The sequence below is a fragment of the Eubalaena glacialis genome, chromosome 16, assembly GCF_028564815.1.
Source record: "Eubalaena glacialis isolate mEubGla1 chromosome 16, mEubGla1.1.hap2.+ XY, whole genome shotgun sequence".
Lineage (NCBI taxonomy): Eukaryota > Metazoa > Chordata > Mammalia > Artiodactyla > Balaenidae > Eubalaena > Eubalaena glacialis.
In genome coordinates this window covers 68669437-68681503 of record NC_083731.1, presented here as the reverse complement: position 1 = coordinate 68681503, position 12067 = coordinate 68669437, and positions in this window count along the sequence as shown.

The window sequence follows — 12067 nt, the reverse complement described above, 5'->3', positions numbered from 1 at the left end:
GCATCACCACCCTCTTCAAACCCAAAGTAGATCATGTAGGTGTAGCCTCTGCTTTGATAAATAACAGAGTTGTGCACTCAGTTCACGATGAGGCAGCAAATTGTTTTCAAGATACGGTTTGTTCATCATTAAAACAAACATGATCTGGAGATAAGTTCTCATATCAAGCTCGTTCAAGGTGTGAGAAGCCAACCATTGCACCAAAACAAAGATGTGTCCAGACTCCTTGTTACCCAACTAGGTGAGGGTCTCCCCTGTTCAGAGGTGTCTACATCTCCTTGTGTGTCACCAAAGCGAATGATGGCACCAACCCAGTGAGAACTCCGAGAATCACACACTTTCTATTTTTCACCACTGTGGACCCCAAAGCGTGTAGGACTTAAGGGTACAACTGAAAGTGCCTGCCTTCCAAGGAGTGACCATGAAGAGGCATTTTCTCCATCTATTCTTAGTGCTCTTATCTCCTGAGATGTACAGAGCAGACATTGAAGGAAACAAGGGACCTAAAATCCCAAATGACTGGTGTTTTGGAGGGTAAGTTTGTGCACAGCACACTGGGGTGGGACAAGTGCTTCCTCCTTCCATTGTTTACACTGGGACACTCACCCCAAGGAGGGACTTGATAGGAAAACTGACAGGAGGTGTGGGATCCAGGCCCGGACAGACTGACTCGCCCACTCTGGTAGCCCTGCTGGGGCGAGTGGAGGTGAGGGGAGACCTGGTCTTGGGGCACCTGAACCCACAGGGTTCTACAGCAGTTAGCAAGGCTTGAGGGCCAGTCAATATTTACCTTTGTTTCATCCCAAACTGGAGTTAATATTTGGCCTGTTGGATAAAAACAATTGCCATTATCCAATATTGGATCTCGTAGGTCTTCTGCTTTTCATCCCTGTTAATGGTTTTGGCCATTTCCTGTGAAATGGCTAGAAATGAAAGATGCAAAGTGCAGGTTACCTTTATCATTTAGGGACACTATCTCTGCAGACAGATTCAACAATAAACATTTTTGAACAGATACTACGTGGCAGACACTGAGCCACAAGAGCCACAAACCCTCACGGAACCCTCCTGTCCCAGATGGAAGTATTCTCATCTTTGGACTTCAGAGGAGAGCAGGGAGGCCTCAGGAGGGGTCCACGTCATACGGTCAGTGTGGATTCACCCTCAGGTTCTCAGGGTAGGCTGTGTGGGGTGTGATGCATACATAACAGATACCACCGCACTTTTTCAGGAAAGCTGGAAACGTTCCTACAAGCCCTTCACGGTCGGGAAAACACAACCTCCCTTATTTGTCCTGGGGTTGGAAATTTTGACGAGCGCAGCTGCTTCCAGATCTGGCTGCTCGTCAGAAGTAACTGTGGAACCTCATTAAAATACAGAGCCAGGGCCCCACTCCAGGGATGTTTCAGTTCTCGGGTGGCGCCCAGCAGTCTGCATTTTGCACGCCCCCTCCCGCCACAATGATTCTGATGACTAGGGATGTTCAAGAGTCCTGGGGCTGCAGAGACCATGGCGCTGGGGATGGTTCACCTCTCTGTGCTTTTCTGTGTCTGTAGAACGGGGACAGAACGGGCTGTTAAGCTGTAAGAGATGTTAAAAGGGCCTTTTTGGTGCACACTAGCAGTGTGTAAATACAAGTATCACCTCAACCTTCTCAGAACTGGAAATCAAATATTTTAAAACTATTGCTAATAGTATGTGTGAAATGGTCCTTTATTAGCTGAATCTGCACATAAGCATGTCACCCTTCTCTTCTACCAGTTAAGTAGTCTCTGTTCTTCTATCTTTACAGGGGAATCCCAGGAATTTAAAGCCGGAAGGCCCTTTTCTCGTAATTCTCACCGTTACCTGAGCTTCATTGGTGCATCTTTCCCCAGTGCCCTCTCTCTTCAGCTGTGGGACTCCAGGCACAGACTCTCACCAGAGAGGAATACACTGGAGCAGAACCCCAGGATTCTTCTATCCCCAGACGTGCATTCCTGAGTGACTCTGTTGGGAGGGCACCGTGGTTGCCTTCGGGGGTGCTCGGCTAGCAGAACCGCTTCCTTGGGAAGCCCTCCTGTCCCCGCACTGGCGGGGGCTCTGTGGACACACGCTTCCCTCCACTGGTCAGATTAGGAGCGGGCAGCAATCAGATCCTTGCAGGAAAGCTGGAGATGGGACCCAGAGTTAGAGTCAGTCAGCTGTGGGAAGCTGGGCTGAAAAGTCATGGAGAAGTGAGGCTGGAGCGGAAGATAAAGCAAAGTGCGTGCTGCAGTTCTGGGGGAACATGGACCTCTGCAGAGCGCAGGATGGAGGCAAACCAATGGCAAAGACCACATGGCCCCTAAGCAGGAGGGAAGAAGGGCCAGTCCCCCGGAGGGCTGTCCTTCCTGCCTTTGAGCCAACTTGAGTGGATTTCTCCTTCTTACAACTAAAGAGCCCCGGGTAGGATGGAGTTGAGTAAGGACTGGGTGACAGATGAGTATTTCCAGGCGCGGGCAAGATGTGCAGAAGCAGGGAGGCCCGCGTTGGGGGGCAGGTGATGCTGTGAAGCCAAGTAGCGAATGGTCTTTTCCCGGAACACACACGCCTGTTAGTGCCTGCCATCCTGTCCACAGCGGGACATGGATGTGTACAACTCAGCGTGTGTGCTGTAGCTGGGGCTGTGCCATGTGCAGAAGCTGTGAGGGAGAATAATAAACCCCGTTCCAGTCTTGGGACGGGCAAGAGTGACGGGCAAGCCCGGCCAGGCCCACGGCTTAGAAATACAGAAACCTAAAACCAGACAGGACGCTGGAGATCATCCTGGCCAACTTCTCACCAAGTACAGATGCCCTGTTCTGCTGACCAGCCTCCCTCCAGCCACTTGCCCTAAACCACAAGTTTCTCTGTCCCAGAATACTAGTGATAGCAACCACCTAAAATCACTTGGCAAAAATAAGTATTAGATATGATGGAGAACGTGAAACCCCAATTCTAACTTCCTGGCCTCCTTGTTCTTTTTTAGCACATGATACCCCAGCCTCGACTGACATACTCAGTATTTTCATGAGGAAATCAACTACTTGGGCCCAACAGAAAAGTGTTTTAAAAAATGTTATTTAAGATAATGCTGGTTTTTTAAAAAAAATAAATTTATTTTTGGCTGCATTGGGTCTTCGTTGCTGCGCGCGGGCTTTCTCTAGTTGCAGCGAGCGGGGGCTACTCTTCGTTGCGGTGCGCGGGCTTCTCATTGAAGTGGCTTCTCCTGTTGTGGAGCACGGGCTCTAGGCGCGTGGGCTTCAGTAGTTGTGGCTCGCGGGCTCTAGAGCGCAGGCTCAGTAGTTGTGGCTCGCAGGCTCTAGAGCACACGCTCAGTAGTTGTGGCTCGCAGGCTCTAGAGCACACGCTCAGTAGTTGTGGCTCACAGGCTCTAGAGCGCAGGCTCAGTAGCTGTGGCGCACGGGCTTAGTTGCTCCGCGGCATGTGGGATCTTCCTGGACCACGGCTCGAACCCGTGTCTCCTGCATTGGCAGGCGGATTCTTAACCACTGCGCCGCCAGGGAGGTCCGATAATGCTGTTTTTCTTTCCTGTCCTTTCCCAGTTGATTACTTGGTAACCATCTGCAACAGCATTTAACTCAAGACATCCACATGCAGAGGTGTTCTCATTTCAATGCACTAAGCTTGCAGGCAAAGGTTTGTGGGCTTTCAGATGAATCTTTGTGTAGGTGGTTAACCGAATGCAATCTCAGAGCTGACTGACTGATGCTGTTAAGGTTTCACTTGCCAATGCTGTCTGAAGGTGATTAATAAGTGTTATTTTCTGAGAGGATATAAAGCTCGGTGAGTAATAAGGACTCTACCTCCAGAAGCTGCGTCTGAACAGGTCCATTTGCCTGGGCTCACTGCAAGGCTGGCCTGCACCCAGCAAGCGAGGGGGCCCCGCCCTCCTCTTAGACCCCTGGCTCCGTGCAGGGATCAGGCTCCTCACCCGGAGGCACGAGACGTGAGGAAGTGGATGGTGTGGGGCCGGCAACATTAGCGAGAGCTTCAGCTCAAGCTGACTCGAGTTCTAGCCTCAGCTTTTCCACAGTCCCACGGTGACATGCTCGAGAACTTACCTTGGTTTACTCTGCTTTAAAAACAGCACATCTCTGACCTCCCCTACTACAGTAGGAAATAATTATTCAAAATTGCTTTCTCATACATTCAGCAAATCAAAGAAGCGAGGGGTTTCTCTTTCCTCAGTGACACTCATCTTCCAAATTTATTGTGCGTGTATAAATGACTCATCCCACTGCTTTTTGTGGACCCTCTCCCAATGGACTTAATTCAAGGCTTTCATCGTTGCACATACTGGGCACTTTCTTCCTTTTCGGAGATGGAACTGACCTCTGTTAATCCTAAGAGAATTTGTCAAGGCAACAGAGCAGGCCTCTCTCAAACACTCTAAAAGGGTACTGACCCACTTCTCATGTCCTTCCCTGACGGAAGCGATCCACAGACCCCCGGGCTCGCCGTGCAGGATGAGGATGGAGCCTCATTCGGCTCCCCCGACCCAGCAGCTAGGGTGGCACCTAGGACGCAGCAGGTGAAATTCAATAAATGTCTGAAGTGCAGTTAGCCTCTCTCCCACATTTAGTCCTCTAGGGAGAGGTTCTTCCTTGATGGCTGGACTTGACGTATTCTCTAACCCTATTGTCCAGTGGGGTAGAAATGGAGTAGGGTGTATCTTTGTAAGTTCGTTTATTTCATAAAAGCCATGTTCTCCTTTTAAAATATAGATAGTGTAATATATATATATATAAAAACACATATTCAAATATTCAAGTCAGTAATATACTCTCATTATAAAAATACAGCCATCCCTCGGTATCCAGAGGATTGATTCCAAGAGCCTCCTTGGATACCAAAATCTGTGGGTGCTCAAGTCCCTTATAAACAACGGCGCAGTACAATGAATACTGATAGAGAGGACTGACTGTACACACATAAAGAGAAACCTCCCCCTTGCCCTTCTCCCTATTCTAGTCTCCTCCCTAGAGGTAGCTCTGTTAAGAGTTTGGTGTATTTCCTGACTTTTTCTTGTTTATATACATGTGTGCTCATGTAGAAATACATACTTTGTTTTGCTTTTATTAACAGAAATGGGACCTTACTATTCACACTGATTTGAAACTTGCATTTTACACTCAAGAATACTGAACTCTTTCCATGGCAGTATACATTCTTGTATCTCATTTTTTAACTGCTGCAGACATTCCATAATACGGATGAGTCATTGTTTAACCTTTCCCTATTGATGGATATTTTTTCCAGTTTTCATCCAGTTTAATTTTCTAAAGCCAGGTGTATTGAGGTATACTTTATATGCAGTAAAATTCACCCTTTTAAATGTGCAGATTATGTTTTAACAAACACAGTCATGTAACCACCACCACGATCAGGAGTTCCATTACTGCAAAAGTTCCCTTGTGTCTCTTTGTAGTAAACCCGTTCACGCTCCCTCAACCCCAGGCAAATACTGACCTGCTTTTATCCCCACAGCTTTGCTGTTTCCAGAATGTCATACAGTCAGAAGCATACAGTATGTAGCCCCACAAGTCCGGCTTCTTTCACTTGGCACAAGGCATTGGAGATTCATCCAAATGGCTGTATCATTCGGTCCTTTACTTTCATTGTTGAGTTGTATTCCACTGCATGCCTACACTACAGTTTATCTAGGCACAAGTTGGTGGACATTTGGGTGGTTTTCAGTTTCTGGCAATTAGAATTAAATCTGCTTAAACATTTGTGTACAGCTGTTTGTGTGCATGTATTATTTTCATTTTTCCTGGGCAAATACCTAGGAGTGGGATTGCTGGGTTGTATGGTGGTATGTTTAGCTTTGCAAAAAAAAAGCCAAACTACTTTTCAACGTACCTGTTTACTTCTGCATTCCCATGAGCACTTCTCACGTGTGAGAGTTCTGGTTGCTCTGCATGCTCATCAGCACTTGGTACTGTCAGGTTTCTAAAATTTTAGCCATCTTCGTAGGTATGTAACATTATCTTGTTGTAGTTTTAATTTGCATTTCCCTAATGACCAACGATGTTGAGCAGCTTTTCATGTGCTTCTTTGACCATCCATAGCTCCTCGGTGAGGTGTATGTGTACATTTATTGCCCGTTTTTAAGTTGGGTTGTTTTGTTATTATTGAATTGAGAGATCTTTATACAGTCTAGAGACAAGTCTTTTATTTGTATTTTATAAATATATTCTCCTGTATAGAATTTTTTAAATCTCCCTTTCAACATCACTGACGAGAGATCATTACTTATTTCTGAAGTGCTATCAGCAGTTTCATGCTATACTGCTCTCTCTTTGGAGATCCACATGTGACAAATGTTAATTGAACTATGGCTGAAATGAATGCTCACTAATGTCTCAGCTGAGTCCCGGGGGGAATAGGGCAGTACGCTGACTTAAGGAAGGGACTCATTTGAGAACTCTTTTGGTAGCTACCATTCCATCGTACGTAAAGTCCATCTTTTCTGTTTCCACCGAATTAACAAAGATTCCTTAACAGTGTATCAGACAGCTCTGACACAGCTGTATTCCTCTGTTCCCATCCTCCGTTCTTGAACCCCTATGTTCACTCCTCATGGGGTGAGCATGCCAGGCTGTGCTTGCCTCTGGAAAGCCCGGATGTTTTTTGATTTTATTATTTTATTTATTTATTTATTTATTTATTCATTCATTCATTTATTTATTTGGCTGTGTTGGGTCTTCGTTTCTGTGCGAGGGCTTTCTCTAGTTGTGGCAAGCGGGGGCCACTCTTCATCGCGGTGTGCGGGCCTCTATCGTGGCCTGTCTTGTTGCAGAGCACAGGCTCCAGACGCGCAGGCTCAGTAATTGTGGCTCACGGGCCTAGTTGCTCCGTGGCATGTGGGATCTTCCCAGACCAGGGCTCGAACCCGTGTCCCCTGCATTGGCAGGCAGACTCTCAACCACTGCTCCACCAGGGAAGCCCTGATTTTACTATTTTTAACTGAAATACATCTGACATAAAAACACTGTGTTAAAGTATACAACATGATTTGATAATTTATATATTGTGATATAATTGCCATTGTAGTGATAGTTAGCTCCTCTATCACGTAATTACTTCTTTTTTGTGGCTGGTATAATTAAGATCTTTGCAAGTTTGACGATTATTAATACAACAGTGTTACCTTTACTCATATCAGCTCTCTAGGACTTATTTACTACTAGTTGCAAGTCTGTACCCTTAAACAGCATCTCTCCTACCGCATCCCCACAGCCCCTGGTAACCACCGTTTTTCTGTTTTTAGGAGTATAGCTTTTTTACATTCCATATGTATGTGATATCATACACTATTTGTCCTTCTCTGACTTATCTCATTTAGCATAATGCCCTCAAGGTCCATCCACGTTGTTGCAAATGGCAGGATTTCCTTTTTCTCATGGCTGAACAATATCCCATTGCATACATATACACTACGTCTTCTCTATCCATTCATCCATTGATGGGCACTTAGGCTGTTTCCATATCTTAGCTATTGTGAATAATGCTGCAATAAACACGGGAGTGCACATATCTCTTTGATATCCTGTTTTCATTTTCTTTGGGTATATACACCCAGAAGTGGGATTGCTGGATCATATGGTAGATCTATTTTTAATTTTTTGAGGAACCTTGGTATTGTTTTCCATAGTGGCTGAACCAATTTATATTTCTACCAACAGTATACAAGAGGTCCCTTTTCTCCACATTCTCACCAACACTTCTCATCTCGTCTTTCTTGAGGACAGTCATTCTAACAGGTGTGAGGTGAAAGCTCATTGTGGTTTTGATCTGCATTTCCCTGATGATTAGTGACGTTGAGTATTTTTTCTTGTACCTGTTGGCCATCTGGATATCTTCTTCCAGCTGCTCCAGATTTTTCACCTGCAAATGGTTAAGTCAGGCCAAGCAACAACCAGTGGCTGGCTAGTCGTCACTAACTGAGGAGAAGGATGAGTAAAGAAAGCTCTCTCTCAGCCTCAGCTCTTAGCTAGGTCCTCCAGTCCTGCTAGGAGTTAGTGGGCCTCCAAACGGAATCATCTGACCCCTTTAGCTCTTATTCCCTATTTATCTTTATTGATTAGTTTGCAGTGGTGAGGGGCAAATGATTGGAACCTCAAACCTCTAACACATAATTCACTAAGGTTGGTTTGGACTGCTACTTTAATAGGCCCATACTAAAGAAATGTGTTCAGGAATAAATCAATGTGAAAAGCATGCTACAAATAAGGGAGCAACTGCGTCGTCTGCATCATTTTGAGCTTGTGTGTACAACCAAAGGAGGTGAGCCCTGCCTAAACCCTCATCCATTCCACCTGGGCCCAGAGTGCGATTACCTGACCTCCAAGTTCTGCCATGAGACTGAGGCTGGACTCAACTTGTCCAGCTACACTCCTCTGCTACTGACCGGTATCTGTAAGAACACTGAAGGGGTGTGTGGTTCTCACTCCAACCACCTTGTGAAGAAAGGCTGCTCCCTAATGTCCTTACACTTGTTCTTTCTGTATTTCCTGCCTCTTGACTTTTATTAAACTCCTAGACCCTTCAAAACCCACTTCAGATATCAACTCCTCTAAGAAGGCTTTCCTGATTCCTCAAAGATGTAATCAATCATTTCATGCTCCGTACTACTTCTATATTTTACATATTTTGTATATGACAAAGTTGATACTTATAAAGTACTTTTCTATGTGTCATGCAGTGTTCCAAGTGCTTTACATATATTGACTCATTTAATTTTCACCACATTCTATTCAGTAGATACTCTTAATATTCCTATTTTGCAGATGAGGAAACTGAGGAACAGAAGGTAAACAACTTGCTGTAAGTCACAGGCTTTGAATCTGGGTAGCTCTTAAAACATTTTGTCATGTATTTCTACTACTGCACTTACTACACTATATTGCCATGTATTTGTTTCCAAGTCCTCTTCAACCCTGTGAGTTTTTGAAAGCAAGGACCTGTCTTATTTGCTCAGCTCTGTGCCTGCAGTCTTATGCTGATGAACTTCCTTTGTGCTCACTAGGCCATGGCAGAGACCCTCAACTGCGACCGGCCAAGTCAGCATCTTTCTCATGAGCCTGGGATTGGACATTCACTGGGCAGTCGAGAATGTAAGCAAATCAAATGCACTGGCCACCTGCATTCATCCCTGGGAAATACCTCATCTGAATCTAGAGCGAGAAAAGGAACTTCATCCCACAAGTAAGAAACTCTAGAACCTGAACAAGAATTGGAAATAAATCTCTGAAGACAAAACAACTCAGAAGAGACTTTGCTGCCCATTAGTTAGAAGTCAAACATAAGTTATATGTCAATTATATCTCAATAATAATAGTAAGAACAAAGCAAACAAAAACCTCCCAAACACGGGCAGGTGAATTACAGCTTTGGGTAATCAGCAGCGCAGCGCCCATTATCAACACAGGACAGCAACTAAGAGCCTGCACTGCAGAGTGCCGCTCTGGGATGTGAATCTGGCAATGCCTCTGACTGCTTATGACCTTGGGCAGGCTTGTTAACCTCTCAGTGCCCGGAATTCCACATCTATATAACAAGGGTGATAAGAGAACCCATGTTGTTGTAGGGTTGTTAGGATTACATGAGTTATAGGAGTCGAACGCTTAGCACAGTGCCTGGCACATAGTAGGACTCCAATAAACACAAGCTATTCTTCCTGCTTATTTAGTAAGGTAGGCAGAGAACTGGTGGCATGTAAGGCACATTATCACAAACACCACCTTTACCCCTGGCGCCTGGCATACAATGGGCAGTCAGTGGGTTTTCACTGAATGAAGGAACGAATAAATGGCTGAAGTGGTTGGTAGGCTCTTGTTCAAGGAGAAATTAGAATGGCAAAAAGAAGTAACGCTTAAATGTCACGAGGACTAGACCAGTAAGCACTTTAGTATTCTATTAACAAGACTGATGTATTACAGACATCCACTGTATGTGCTCATAATAATGATTCTTAGGCACTGTATAAATCCTTTTGTGTCTTAGGAATTATCAATGGTTATTTTCAAAGAAGTTTTAAAATTAAGTATATATTACTGCATCCAGATGCTTTAAAAATTGGAAATCCACATAGAGCATAAATGGCAACATGAATTAACTGGAATATCCTGATTAATTGTAACATTTAGTTCACACTTCTGTGCCCACATGGTGTTATTGTCCGTCTACATTCTCTATTTCCAACTAGACTGTGAACGCCTCTAATGCCTAGCACTCTTACATCCACAGCGCCTGGGATATATTCATGGTCAATTAATACTTGCCAAATAAACAGCCACCATGTTCCATAACCCCACCAGATTAAAGTTTTTAGTCCAGCAACATACTCTTTTGGTGTACTTACATTTACAAAATAGTTAAAAACTCTTATCTTCTTAAGACCTTTTAAATACAAATTTCAACATTTAAAAATATGGTATACCTTAAGAAATCATTCTTTTTTTTTTTAAAAAAAAATTTATTTTATTTTTTATTTTTGGCCACGCTGCGCAGCCTGCAGGATCTTAGTTACCCAACCAGGGATCGAACCTGTGCCCCCTGCAGTGGAAGCACGAAGCCCTAACCACTGGACCACCAGGGAATTCCCAAGAAATCATTCTTTAAAGCCCTAAAATTTAAGACTAAATGACTTGACAGAACTTAGTTTAAACTGGAAGCTAGAGTATTGAAAAAGTCCTTTTTAATTTAGACGATTTCTAACAAAATCAGATTAAAGCTGTTAATTTTGTTTTTTCTTTTTTAAATTAAAAAAAATTTTTTTAACCATTGATAATTAACCAATTATCAGTAACCAATTATTGATAATTATCAACTAACCACTGATAATTCCTAAGACACAAAAGTATAGTTGCTTTTAATTTTCTTATATTAAACCATTAAAGACTTACACAGCTGGTCTGTCAGATGTTACATCATACTATTGTATAATCAATGGTGGTACCTGCTCAAAGGAAAGGAAGTAGGAAGAAGAAAGGATGGGAGTATGTGAAGAAAACTAATGTTAAAAAGTGACCTCTGCTCCCTCCTCTTACACACTATGAAAATGATATTAGGCTTAGGAACCTGCTCTGGACTCACATAGCAATGAAAACTGAACCAAAAAGATACCCAGCTTACCACCTCCTGGACCGTCACACAAATGCCAGGGAAAATGGCCAATGCATTGGCCATCAGCTAGTGCCCCATCCTCCTGTCACATTCCACTGCCATCCTGAACTCCTATGCAGGTCTAAGAGTCCACTCTAAAGCTGCATACCCTACCTGGGTACTTGAAGTGTAATAGGGATTAAAATGTCAGCAACAGGAGCTTGACTTTAAAGGAGGGAATGTAATCTTCATCCTGTGGGTAAGGGAGGTTTGGGTGTCTGGATTCAAGCAGGGATGCCAAAGACAATTTGGTTGCCATTTTGATAGCCCTTTTCCTGGTTTGGAGGTAAGACTTGGGGGAGGGGGGCACGTGTGGGCTTCTGGGAAAGTATACTCTAGTATTCACTTTACCCCAAGGGTAGAATTCCCCTAAAGAGGGATCAGTACTCATGATAATATGTTGGGCAGGAAATGGTTCTATAAAATGGACATTATCTACCTCTTACTTAGCACTAATTCTTTTTTTTTTTAATTGTTTTTATTTTTATTCAAAAAACAAACGGTGCCCAGTTCCTCCAAGACCTTATAACCCAGGAGAGATCTGATTGCATCTGCTGAAGTGTGTCATTACTGAATTGTTGCAATGTGCCTCTCTATGTGTAATACCTGGTCATTACACTACATATCTCTAGATCGTTTATGTAGTTACATGAGCCTGTGTTACCTACACAATTAAGCAAAGCTTTAATAATAAAAAAGAAGCATTTAGTCAATAGCATAAAATATCTGTAAGAGACAGTGGTTAACAAGCTTATTAATAAGGTTAATAAGCACATTAATAAAGTTAATATGTTTATGCTCATCAAGTTAACCGCTTGATGATATTGACGGTGTTTACTGTAGAGCAGAAGGGCATCTAGTGATTAGATCTAAG